At 39.2% G+C, this 13,697-nt stretch overlaps 1 protein-coding gene across 1 annotated transcript in view; it reads left to right on the plus strand.

The window, feature by feature from the left end:
- The first annotated feature begins 12,087 nt into the window (after positions 1 to 12,087).
- CMTR1 (cap methyltransferase 1) overlaps positions 12,088 to 13,697 on the plus strand; it is a 44,708-nt gene continuing 43,098 nt past the window's right edge. The window contains exon 1 of the mRNA XM_028508839.2: positions 12,088 to 12,275. The gene's annotated coding sequence lies outside the window, so the exon portion shown is untranslated. The remainder of the gene's footprint in view (positions 12,276 to 13,697) is intronic.

Below are 13,697 nucleotides of genomic sequence, written 5' to 3' on the forward strand. Positions count from 1 at the left end.
GATCAAGATATAAAATGCTTCCAGCACCCCAGGAAGTTCCCTTACAGTTCCCTTTCAGTCTGTCCCATGGCCCAACACTGTTGTGAAATCCCTAGAGATTGGTTTTGACTGTTCTTGAACTTTATGTAAGTAGAGTCATAGAATATGTACTCTTATGTGCTTGGTTTCTTTGGATATGTTACATTTTAAAAATATATATTTTTATTGCCCTGGCTGGTGTGGTTCAGTGGATTGAACACTGGCCTGTGAACCAAGGGGTCGCTGGTTCAATGCCCAGTCAGGGTACATGCCTGATTTGCAGGTCAGCTCTCCAGTTAGGGGCATGCAAAAGGCAACCACACATTGATGTTTCTCTCTTTCTCCCTCTTTTACTCTGCCTCTAAAAATAAATAAATAAAATCTTAAAAATATATATTTTTATTGATTATGCTAACAGTTGTCTCAGTTATCCCCCTTTCCTCCCCTCCACAATGTACCCCCATTCCCTCCAGCATTCCCACCCCGCCCCCCGCCACAGTTCATGTCCACGCGTCATGCACATAAGTTCTTTGGCTTCTCCATTTCCTATACTATTCTTAACGCCCCCCGCCCTGGTCTATTTTATACCTATCAATTATGCTTCTTAATCCCTGCACCTTTTCTCTTATTCTCCCCCTTCCCTTTCCCAAATGATAATCCTGTGAATGATCTCCGTATCTATGATTTTGTTCCTGTTCTGATTGCTTAGTTTGTTTTTTCATATTCAATTGTTGATAGTTGCAAAGTGATTACCATTTTACTGTTCAGAGTTTTGATCTTTTTCTTAAATAAGTCCATTTAACATTTCATATAATAAGGGCTTGGTGATGATGAACTCCTTTAACTTTACCTTATCTGGGAAGCACTGTATCTGCTTCCATTCTAAATGATAACTTTGTCAGGTAGAGTAATTTTGGTTGTAGGTCCTTGCTTTTCATCACTTTAAATACTTCTTGCTAGTCTCTTCTTGTCAATAAAGTTTCTTTTGAGAAATTAGCTGACAGTCTTATGGGAACTCCTTCATAGGTAACTCTCTGCTTTTCTCTGGCTGTTTTTAAGATTCTCTCTTTATCTTTAACCTTTGGCATTTTAATTATGATGTGTCTTGGTGTGGTCCTCTTTGGGTCCAACTTATTTGGGACTCTGTGCTTCCCAAACTTGCATGTCTATGTCCTTCACCAAATTAGGGATATTTTCTTTTATTATTTTTCAAATAAGTTTTCAATTTCTTGCTCTTCCTCTATTCCTTCTGGCATTCCTATGATTTGGATGTTGATGCATTTGGAGATGTCCCCGAGCTTCCTTATACTATCTTCATTTTTTAAAATTCTTTTTTTCTTCTTGCTATTATGGTTCAATGCTTTTTTTCTTCTTCATGTTCCAAATTGTTGATTTGAATCCAGGCTTCATCCCTTCAATTGTTGGTTCCCTATAGATTTTTCTTTATTTCACTTAGTGTAACCTTTATTCCTTCCTGGGTATTTTTATGTTGTTGCTGCACTCCATGAGTTTTTTGAGTATCCTGATCACAAATGTTTTGAACTTTGCATCTGATAGGTTGGTTATCCCCATTTCATTTAGTTCTTTTGGAGCAGTTTTTATCTGTTCTTTCATTTGGGCCATATTTCTCTGTCTTGGCTCACCTGTTATGTTGTAAGGGGTGGAGCCTTAGGTAGTTGCCAGGGTGGGGCAACTCAGGTCGCTGACTTGTGGCACGGTGTGAGGGGGAGGGGTCACAAAGGGAACAAAGCCTCTTGCTCAGCTCTCAGCCGGCTTTCAGTCAATTCCTCTGCTACCCAGAAGTGAATTAGGCCTTCTTGGGCTGGTTCCCTGGTGGGTGGGTTTTTGTACTTTTTAGGACCCTCCTATGGTCTCTCCTGTGAGGCTGAGAGTCTCTCCCACTGTTCCAACCCCCACAGGTTTTACAGCCAGAGGTTTTGAGGCTTTGTTTTCCCATGCTGGAACCCTGGGGTGCTCCATCTGTCTTGCTCCCCAGTTGCTCCTTCCCGCTTATCTGCACATGAATGTGGGACCTCCTGGTCTGCCAGCTGCCATGTTGCCCTCCTAGTCCGCCAGCTGCTGCCTTGCCACAGGCCCTCTCCACCCTGGCTACCCATCTTGGTCCCTCCTTATAAGTCTAGATGAATGTTTCTTCTTTAAGCTCTTGGTTATCAGACTTCCATACAGTTCGATTTTTGGACGTTCTGGTTGGTTTTTGTTTCTAAATTGACTGTTGTCCTTCTTTTGTTTGTATGAGGAAGCAAAGTATATTGACCTATGCCTCCATCTTGGCTGGTCATTGATCTATTCTTTGTCCCAATAGTTTTTTTCTTTTCCAGGGGTCATGTAGATGGAATTATACAGTGTGTAATCATCAGAGCTTTTATTTTTAATTATTTCCTCCCTATGTTTCCTTATTTGCTCTTCCTTTTCTATTTTCTTAAGGTAGAAGTTTTGATTGTTGAATTGTGACTTCTCTTCTTTTCTGATAGAAGCGTTTAATACAATAAAATTTACCTTTAAGCATGACATAGCTGCATCCTACAAATTTGATATGTTGTATTTTCATTTTAATTTTGTTTAAAGTATTCTCTAATTTCCATTGAGATTTTGTTGACTCATGGATTATTTTAAAAATTAAAATAGTTTCCAAGTAGTTGGAGATTTTTTTTAGTTATCTTTCTGTTATTTATTTCTACTTTAATGCTATATAGTCAGGGAACTTTGTGTTACTTTAATTGTTTTAAATTTATTAAGTTTATTTTATGATTCTCAATGGGCTATCTTGGTGCACATGTGTACTTTAAAAGAATGGATATTTTGCTCTTGTCGGGTAAGTGTTCTTTGTTGTCAATTAGATATAGATGGTTGATGATATTGTTCAGTTTGTCTATATCCTTGCTGATTTTTTGTCTACTGTTACAATGGCTACTGAGAGATGAGTTTTGAACTCTTCAATCATAATGGTGGAGTCGTTCATTTTCCCTTTCATTTCTATCAGTCTTCACATTTATTTCCAAGCTCTGGTATTAGGTACACACAAAGGTAGGATTTTTACATCTTCTTGATGAATCCTTTTATTATTATGCAGTATCTCTCTTTATCCCTGATAATTTTCTTCACTAACATCTACTTTGACTGATATTATTGTCAAAATTTCTGCTTTATTTTGATGAGTGTTTGCTTGGTATATAATTTCTTAATTTTTTTCATTTTAACTGATGTATACCTTTACACAGTGGTGGGCAAAAATAGGTTTACAGTTGTGAGTATACAAAACAAAGTTTACTCTTATATTATTTATTTATTAATTATTGTATTATTTATTATTAATCTACATTTGCTTACTATATTTAGTGGGTTTTTACAGTCAGCATATAGTTGGTTCCTGATTTTTTTAAAATTAAATTTATGTTTAGAGAGAGGAGAAGGGAAAGAAACATTAATGTGTGAGAGAGTCGACTGGTTGCCTCTCAAATGCCCCCAACTGGGAACTTGGCCCACTACCCAGGCATGTGCCCCCAACCGGGAATTGGACAGGTGACCTTTTGGTTCATGGGCCCATCCTCAATCCACTGAGACACACCAGCCAGAGTTGGTTCCTGATTTTTAAGAATCCTTTCTGACAATCTTTGTCTTTTAATTGATATGTTTAGACCACCGATATTTAATATAGTTATTGATGTGTTTGGATTTAGGTCTGTCATTTTATTTCTTGTTTTCTCTTTGTTCATGCTGTTTTTAATACCAATGTTTTCTCTTTCTTGACTTCTTTTGGATTATGAAAAACTTTAAAATATTCCATTTTAATTTATCTAATGTGTTTTTGACTCTATGTCTTTGAATAGCTTTAAATATTCATATGTTTGTTTTTTAAATAAGAAATAAATACTTATCTTCTCAAACTGCTTCTAACTGGTTTTCTGATTAGGAAGGAAGGTTTAGTATGGGAGGCAATATAAGATAGAGTGCTCTGCATGCAACTTTTTACTCCATTTCATTTGCCTACTCCCAAAATGAATTTGAGGGAATATTTACTGATGCTATATATTTCTTTGTGTAGATTCCATTTATTGTCTAGTGTCCTTTTTTCAGCTTGAAGAACTCCTTTTAGTATTTCCTTTTATTGTTCTTCTTGGGCCACAAGTTTTACTTTATTCCATTTTACATTCAATATTTCTTTGTATAATAGTTTCAGGTATACAGCAGAGTGGTTACGAAGTGTTCCTCCCAATATTTCAAGTACCCACCTGCCACTGTACATAATTATTTCAATATTATTTACTATATTCCTTATGCTGCAGTTTACATGCCCATGACTATTTTGAGACTACAAATTGGTACTTCTTAATCCCTTCACCTTTTCCACCCAGCTCCTCAAACCCCCTTCCCTCTGACAACCATCAGTCTATCTCTGTACCTATCTCTGTACCAGGTACAGATTTTGATAAAATCAAAATCAACCTCTTTTGATTTTATTTGTTTGTTTGTTTTGCTCTTTGATTTCATATGCAAATAAAATCATATAGTATTTGTCTTTCTCTATCTGACTTATTTTACTTAGCATAACATTCTTTAGGTCCATCCATGCTGTCACAAATGATGAGGTGTCATTCTTTTTTATGGTCGAGTAATATTCCATTGTATGTATGTACCACAACTTCTTTATCCATTTGTCTATTGATGGATACTTAGGTTAATCACATATCTTTGCTATTGTAAACAACATTGTAATGAACATATGATCACATTCTTTTAAATTAGTGTTTTGGTTTTCTTTGGATATATACCCAAAAGTGGAATCTCTAAGTCATAAGGCAGTTCCATTTTTAACTTTTTGAGGAAATTTGACACTGTTTTCCACAGTGGCTGTGCCAATCTGTGTCCCCACCAACAGTGCCTGAGGGCAGCACTTGTAGTCCTTCCAGTATTTCTTGTAAGGCAGGTGTATTAGTGACAAATTGTATGTTTTTGTTTATTGGAAATGTCTTAACTTTTTTCTTTATGCACCTCCTCCCCCAGTTTGTTTCTTTTCATTGCTTTTTTCCCTAGGGTAGTTTTTCTGGATATAGAATTTTTGATTGATGGTGTTTTTTTCTTTCTACTCTTTGAATGTCATCTGACATCTGGCTTCTATGATGAGAAATGAGCTGTTAATCTTATTTAGGATCCATTATGACTCCATTTAACCATAATTACTTCCTTACATTATTTATATTATTTATATTATCTCCAAATACAGTCACATTGGGAGTTTGAGTTTCAACATATTCATTTTGTGGGGTACACAATTCAGTCCATAGCAAACCCCAATAGTGAAATTTTATGTCAGTTATTACATTTTTCAAGTTTAGAATTTCTATTTGATTCCTTGAAAAGTAATTGCTATTTCTTTATTGATGTTCTCTATTTGGTGCAATGTTGTCATCATATTTTCTTTTAATTCTTTTAAAAAATATTTTATTTATTTATTTTTAGAGAGAGGGCAGGGGAGGGAGAGAAACATCAATGTGAGAAACATGCCCTTGTGTGTGCCATGACCAGGGACCGAACCTGCAACCTAGGCATGTGTCCTGACCAGAAATTGAACCAGCAACCTTTTGCTTGGCAGAACAACACCCAACCAACTGAGCCACACTAGTCAGGGCTCTTTTAAAATTTTAGATATAATTTTCTTTAATTATTTAAATATATTATAATTGCTGATTTAAAACTGTTGTCTACTAGGCTCAGCCTCTGGGCTTCCTCAGGCACAGTTTCTATAGACTGTTCCCCTCACCCCTTCCGGTGTCTGGAGCACACTTTATCATTCATTTCCTAGTGTGTAGAAAACTGAGTATCTAAACTAATGTGGAAACCATGGATATAAGATACCCCAGTGATCAGTCGAACAGTAGACAGAAATCAGCATGGATGTACAAAAACTGAACGACATCATCTATCAGCTAGATCTAATCGACAGTTGTGGAACTCGTCACCCAACAACAGCAGAATACATGTTCTTTGCAAGTATGGTTTGTTTTTGTTGCTGTTTTTGAATGATTTCCCTGAACTAGTTCTGTAAAGCCTGTATTCTTTGTCATGCATGGCCACTGAAGTTTCTGCTTGGTTAGCTTAATGATCAGCTAATGACTAGATGGATTCCCTTAGATACCTCAAACCAATAAATTTCCTCGCCTTCATCAAGAGTCTGTGTGGCTTCAGTGCTCTGACAGGCTCTTTACAGCTCTGCCTTTGTCTTGTAGAGAGACTCAAAGTCAGTCAGAGCTGAGAGATTGGGGCCTTCTCAGATCTTTCCTCAGCATGTGCATAGCCCTGCACATTCACGTGGCCTTCTAAATACCTAGGAATATTCTGGGGCTTTGCAGAAACCCCAATGGGCAACTAATTCCCAGATATTTCTTTTAAGGTTTTTGTTAGCTCCATTGGTGATGCTGCTTCAGGCAGATGAAATATTAAACAACTACTACTAAAATAGTTTGACAACTATTTTATTATTATTTTTGACAATTATTTTTTGACAATTAGTCAAAAATAATAGTTTGACAACTATTTTTCAAATAGTACTGTGTGCACAAAGTAACCTCTGAGTCAGGTAAAATAAAGACAAGCTCGAGAACGAGGCTTTTGAGATGAGCTTCCGGACAGGTCAGATAGTGACATGACTTGGGGAAGGGACTGGGGGAGTTCCGAGCCTGTTTTGTGCTCTTTAGTGGCCCTTGGCTTGTGCTTTTTTCAGCTACCGCAGTTGCCACGTTGTTGGTTTTCAAGTCTGCCACGGAGCTGGTGATAACGAGACAGGACGGGCACAAGTTAAATGCCACAAAGCTCATGGTTCTTTTTTAAAAAATATATTTTATTGATTATGCTATTACAGTTGTTCCATTTTTCCTCCCTTTATTCCCCTCCACCCTGCATCCCTCTCCCACCAGCATTTACCCCCCACCCCTTAGTTCATGTCCAAATGTCAGAATTCCTAAATCTTTTTTTTTTTTTTAAGAGGTTGCTCCAGGGATTACAATACAGGCATACCTCAGAGATTTCGTGGCTTTGTTTCCAGACCATCTCAATAGAGCAAGTCACAATCTTTTTGCTGGTGGAGGGTCTTGCCTTTACTTTGTAAAAAACACAACATCTGTGAAGTGCAATAAAGCAAAGTGCAATAAAATGAGGTATGCCTCTATATAGGTATATATATATACACATATATAAATAGCTTTTCAGTCTGTTTAGAATTCCTATTTTACTACTTTAAGTGTAATTTTAAAATCTTAACACCTTATAGGTTCTTTGGCCCTACCCTATCTGTTGTAGTTGTTATATGTAGTACATCTACACCTATTGAAAATTCCATCAGACAGCATTACATACATGTGTGTATAGATGATTTTATTTATTTATTTATTTATTTATTTTTAGAAACTGGGGAAGGGAGGAAGAAAGAGATGGAGAGAAACATAGATGGCTTGCCTCGTATACACACCCTGACCCCTGACCGAACCTGCAAACCAGGCATGATGCTCTGAACACAATCAGTGAGGGGTCTTTTGCTTCAAAGGACAGCACCCAGCCAGCTGAGCCAGTCAGGGCCAGTGCTATATTTTTTTGCTTTTTGCTATCATATATGTTTTTTAAAACATTAGAGGAGAAAAATATTTACCTAGGTATTAACTGTTTTTATTGCTCTTTCTTAATTCTAGACATTTTTGATGTGAAATCCACAGTCATTCTGTTTGTTCTGTCCCTATATAAGGTATATAGTTTTTATCCATCTGTTTTCAAGATATTTTCTTTGCCTTTAGTTTTCAGCAGTTTTAATCATAATAAGTTTGGGAATAGGTTTCTTTGAGTTTTCCCTGTTTGGAGATGGCTGAACTTCTTAAGCCTGTAAGTTTATGTCTTTTGCCAACTTTTGGAAGTTTTTAAGAATTATTTCTTTCAATATTTTATCTGCATCACATATATTTTCTTTCTTCTTTCCTTTTGAAACTCTGATGACATGAGTGCTAGACCTTTAGGGTTTTTTCCCACAGGTTCTTGGAATTCTGTTCAATTTTCCTTCTCTTTGTCGTTCATATTTGATACTTTCCATCGATCTCTCTTCAAATTCAGTGACTCTCCATTTGCATCTCCATTCTGCTCTTGAGCCCTTTGTGAAAAAAATTGTTTTGTAACTGTATTTTTCAATTCTAAAATTCCCATTGGTCCTTTTTATATTTTTTCTTTCTATTCATTTTAAGAGTCTTCAATTCTCCTTGGATTATAATTATAACAGATGTTTTTCTTTCAATTGTGATAAAAAAAAACCCAGATTACATAAAATTTACCATCTTAACCATTTTAAAGTGTTAACAGTGTTAACTATGTTTATATTGTTGTGTAATATATCTTCAGAGATTTTTCATCTCTTTTTAAATTGATTTTAGAGAGAGAGGAAGGAGGTGAGAGAAAGAGGGGGAGAGAAAGAGAGAGAGAGAAGGAGGAACATCTATTTGTTTATCCCCTTATGAACCCACAACCTCGGCATATGGCATGACCATCTAACCAGCTGAGCTACCTGGCCAGGGCAGAAACTCTTTATCTTATGAAACCGAAACGCTATAACTATTGAACAATAACGTCCCATTTCTTCCTCCCTTCAGTCCTTGGCAAATACAATTCTACTTTCTCTTTCTATGATTTTTACTACTATAGATACCTCATATAAGTACAATGAGAAAGTATTTTTTTTTATGACTGGGTATTTCACTTAGTATAACGTCCTGCATGTTCATCCTTGTTATTCCATGTGACAAGAGTTCTTACTTTTTAAGGCTGAAATATACTTCAGAAGGAAATGAGCTATCAAGCCATGAAAAGACATGCAGGGACCTTAAATACACATTTCTAATGGAAAATGGCCACCTGAACAGGCTACCTACTGCAGATTCCCAGTTGTATGACATTCAGGAAAAGAACTGTGGAGACAGAAAAGAGATCAGTGGTTTTAGGGATTCAGAGGGGGAACGATAAATGGGCAGAGCACAGAGGATATTTAGGACGTTTCAGGTTTCTTGCTGCCTTTCAGTCTGGGCTGGGAGATAGTGTGGGGGTGGAATTTGGGAAACTCACTCCTGATTTGGTGATTGACTTCCACTTTCCTTCCTCAATAATCCTGCCGCCTTTTACTTTCCAGAATCCCTCACGTGCGTGTTTCATACGTTCTGCCTAGGCTTTACATTGTATTTACTGAGAGAAATGGGATGGAATGTGTTTTCTCCATTTTGACAGGTATTAGAATCTTCTGTTTTTCTTTTTATTACTGGATATTATATATATTTTTGGGTTTAAGTAAATTGTCAGATATATGTATTGTGAATGTTTTTCTCTCAGTCTGTAGTTTGCCTATTTAATTTCTTAATGGTGTCTTTGGATGAGGAGACACACCTTTTATTTTAATGAGGTCTACATTAAATTTTTTCTTCCAACTAATGCTCTCTGGGTTTTATGTATAAAATCTTTGTCCATTCCAAGTCTGCAAAGATATTCTCCAATGTTCACTTTTTCCTGTTTTATTAAGATATAATTGACCTATAACATTGTAGTAGTTGAAGGTGTACAACATAATGATTTGACATATGTACATATTGGGAAATCATTAACAATTAGTTTAGTTATTCATCACCTCACATAGTCACAGATTTTTTTCTTGTAATGAGAAATGTTAAGATCTACTCTCTTAGAAACTTCCAAACACACAATACATAATGTCTATGTTGTTAACTATAGACATCCTTGTTTGCTTTTACAAGGTTTATTATTTTAGCTCTGATCCATTTTGACTTAATTTTACTTATGGTGTAAGGTAGGAATTAAGGTTCATCTTTCCCCCATGTATTTATCTGGTTGTTACTGTAGTATGCATTGGATTCACTCATACACATTAGAAAATAAACTTGAACTTTTCTATATTTTAAATGTATTCCCTAATTACTTAATGCTTTACATTAAAATTAATAACAAATCACACAATTGTTAGATATATTAATTGTATTTCAACCTAATTTATTTCCTTTGTCATTCTGAACATTTTATGTCTTTCAAATTGTTATTTTGAGAATGAGTCCATGAACTTTATAAAATTACCAAAGGTGTCCAAGGCACAACACATGTGAAAACCCCTGCTGATGTTTCCACATGTGGAAAAACACTCAGCTTCAGAACCAAAGAGACCTGGTTTTAAATGCTCATTTGCTGCTTTCCAGCTCTGACCTCGGGCACATCATTCAGTCTTCATTCGTATTCCACACTTCCACAGATTCAGTAAATGTCTATCGAGCACCCACTACCAGCCACTGTACTAAACATCTAACACAGACACACAGACATAACCTTTCCTCTACCCAGTTTACAGCTGAGTTGGGGAGGCAGATGAGTCAATGGGTGGTAAATGCTTTGATTGAGAAGTGATGGCGTGCTCAGTGGAGGGGTCAGGAAAGATTTCCAGATATACTGACCTAAACTGCTAAGTAGACATTGGCCAAGCAAAGAGGGGTTGGAGTGACCCAGACAGTGGAATGAACCCTTAATAGATATGGCATGGTTGAGAAACAGAGAAAACCAGGATAGGGAGAAGGAAGGGACAAGGTAGCAGAAGGGGTCAGACTAGAGGTTTTTGTAGCCATCTTAAGGACATTAGCTTCATCCTAAGAGAAATGGGAAGCCATTGATGGGTTTTAATCATTCACAGATTGTGGCAGGATCTGAATAAAAAATTTTGAAATCATGTTGGTTTTATGGAGAATGCACTAGAGCACAGATTTTCAACCATTTTTATTTCATGGCACACATAAACTAATTACTAAAATTCTTTGGCACACCAAAAATATATTTTTTGCTGATCTGACAAAAAAATAGGTAATTTTGATTCATTCACACCAACATGGCTATTGCTGTGTTGGCTGTTGTCATGCCTTTTTTTTTTTTTTAAGATTTTATTTATTTATTTTCAGAGAAAGGGTGAGAGAAAGAGAGGGAGAGAAACATCAGTGTGTAGTTGCCTCTCACATTCTCCCAGCTGGGGACCCGGCCTGCATCCCAGGCATGTGCCCTGACTGGGAATTGAACTGGCAAACCTTTGTTCGGAGGCCGGCACTCAACCCACTGAGCCACACCAGCCAGGGTGTTATCATGCTTTTACTTGACACTCCAAGAGAAAAGAAGTCAATGCCCCTGACTAAATAGTCAGGTTTTGCCATGTTTTAAAAATTCTTGCAGCACATTGGTTGAGAATCACTGCGCTAGAGGGATCGTGACTAGAGACAGTTACAATGACTTGAAAATTATTGGACAAATCCAAGTGAGAGAGGGTAGTTGCAATGGGGTGGGAGAAGAACGGAGAGATTTGAAGTTAGGAGATAAACTCAATTAAGTGGATGTTGGAGACTCTGGAAAATGAGGGAGATGGAACCTCCTCAGATTTCTGCTTGGACCAACAGAATGAATGATGGTGCCATTGACTGGAAAAAGAGTAGGCCTATGGGAGAACACAGGGTCAGATTTGCATTTTGGGTGTGAGGACTGAGGATGTCTTGGACTCATGGCCATATTGGCCTGAAAATTGGAAGAGAGGTTTGGGATGGAAGCCATCTATGTCCATATGGTAAGTTGCCAAAGATAGTATTCCTTCTATTCTTCTGACATTCCGTTCAACCTCTTTTGAGGATGTAGTACGTGGTGGATGCTGGGGTACATCAGTCAACATGAAGGCTGGGTTTCTGCCCTCAAGCAGTTTACCGGCTACCTCTTTAAACTTGTTATTAATCTGCAAAATGAATACAATGAGACTGAGTGAGATGAGGTGAGGTAACGGCACTTGGCTCTTAAATTTTTATCTTTCGTCCTCACAGACGGAAGAGAAGATACTAAGTTACTTTTGCTTTTGAATCCTTTCCCGGCTGGCTCTTCTGCGCAAGCGCCCTGGATCGCCCGGGTTGGGGGCGGGGCGGGCCCAAACCCTAGAGGTCTTCCCTGGGGGCCAGGACCCTGACGGGCGAAGGGAGCGGCTGTCTCGTGACGTCATCAAGCTGCGCTTCCCGTAGGGCGGGACCAGAATGCGACAGCGCGGCCGGCGCCCCTGGACAGGCTTGGGAAACGAAAGTGAGGGAGGAGCCGGCGGCTCTGGCAGCAGCAGGGCTAGGCCCGGTGGCGGCGGCGGCTTTGGTGGCCTGACCACCCCCCCCTCTCCGCTCCCTGGCAGCTTGCCCTCTCCCCTCAGTGTGAGTGCCGACGCGCGGCCCCGGGGGGAGCGAGCGGGCGGGCTCGCGGGCTCAGCATCCTCCTCTCCACCGCCGCCTCGCCCCCCCAATCCGCGCGCGGTCTTGACCCTCACCGCCTCCTCGCTCTATCTTCCTCCTCCCTTCCCCCCACCCCTACCCCGCTCCTCCAGCTCCCGGGAGCCAGAGCTGCCACTGACTTCGTCTCTGCGCACACATTCACACACTCACGTTATCTTCAAATGAGAAGACTGGCCTGGGGAGATAGATGGGAGCTCATTTCTCCCCTCTATGGATAGGGGTGACAGTGCGAAACGGAGGCCCAGGGAGAGAAGACTGGAGAGGGCATTATGAAGCCCTTCCCTGAGGAAGCAGCAGTTAGAACCATGCCTTCTGCTTAGAAGTTCCCTGCCAGAGCACATTTGGGCCTGTGTAGGTCACTTGAGCTGGGCACTAGTTACCTGTAAGGCCTTATCCTCTCGGGCCTCAGTTTTTTTCCAGTGGAAAAATGAGAGGGTTGGATTAGATGATTTGGAATGTTCTAATCTAAGGTGGTTTGGAGAGGAGTGCCAGCATCTCCTGCCTTTCACCCAACTATCTCCTCGCCTTTCCTTGCACCCACCCCAACATTGTCCACATTGAGTTTCCCCTGCTTCCAGCCTCCCCCAGAATCTAGCTAAGAACCACAGGGGCCTTTTTGCTTTTGTTAGGGACCTTTCTTGGGGGGGGGGCATTTAAGATGAGTTTAAAGTTAAATGAGGCTCAGCTTGGTCTTGCTTTCTGTTTGTTAAGTGTCTTCCGTTCTTCCTGCGGCCTCAGGATAGCCCCTGCCTGTGTCTCATTCGAGGCTACGTCCTTAGGAAGGGATGAGATTGAGCATTGGGTTGACGGTCTTATCTTTGAGCTGGAGGGAAGTGAAACATGTGATTCAGGGTTTTGTGAGGTTTAGGGGGTCAGTGGTATATTTGGATTTTGTTGCTCTTTTAATGCTATTACTCTACTACATAAAATAAGCATGTTCTTTTGCCCCTGCACCAACCCCTTCCCCAAGGATTGCAGCCCTGCCAGTCACCCATCTGTTTGCTGTTTTGAGTCTTACAGCCAATCAGTTGTGTATAAACCACACTTATTCACTACTACTCTTGCTTGCTCTTTAACTTGATAATCTCTTAAAATTTCCGGGTCTTCATAATCTCTTTGTTCCATTCCATTTTTTTTTCTCATGCACACCTCTCATGTAGTTACCCATGGGAATGGATGGTGGTGGCATGGTGCCTGCCATGGTGCCTGCCATGGTGGAGGTGGTTTCCTGTTATAATCACTGCTTTTGTACTTGAGTCCTATACTATGGCCACCTCCAGTTCTGAAAACATTCCCACCCTTATTTCCTCAGTCTTAAGTCAACCACTGCTTCCATTCCTTACT

The sequence above is a fragment of the Phyllostomus discolor genome, chromosome 4 (assembly GCF_004126475.2).
Source record: "Phyllostomus discolor isolate MPI-MPIP mPhyDis1 chromosome 4, mPhyDis1.pri.v3, whole genome shotgun sequence".
NCBI classification, from domain to species: domain Eukaryota; kingdom Metazoa; phylum Chordata; class Mammalia; order Chiroptera; family Phyllostomidae; genus Phyllostomus; species Phyllostomus discolor.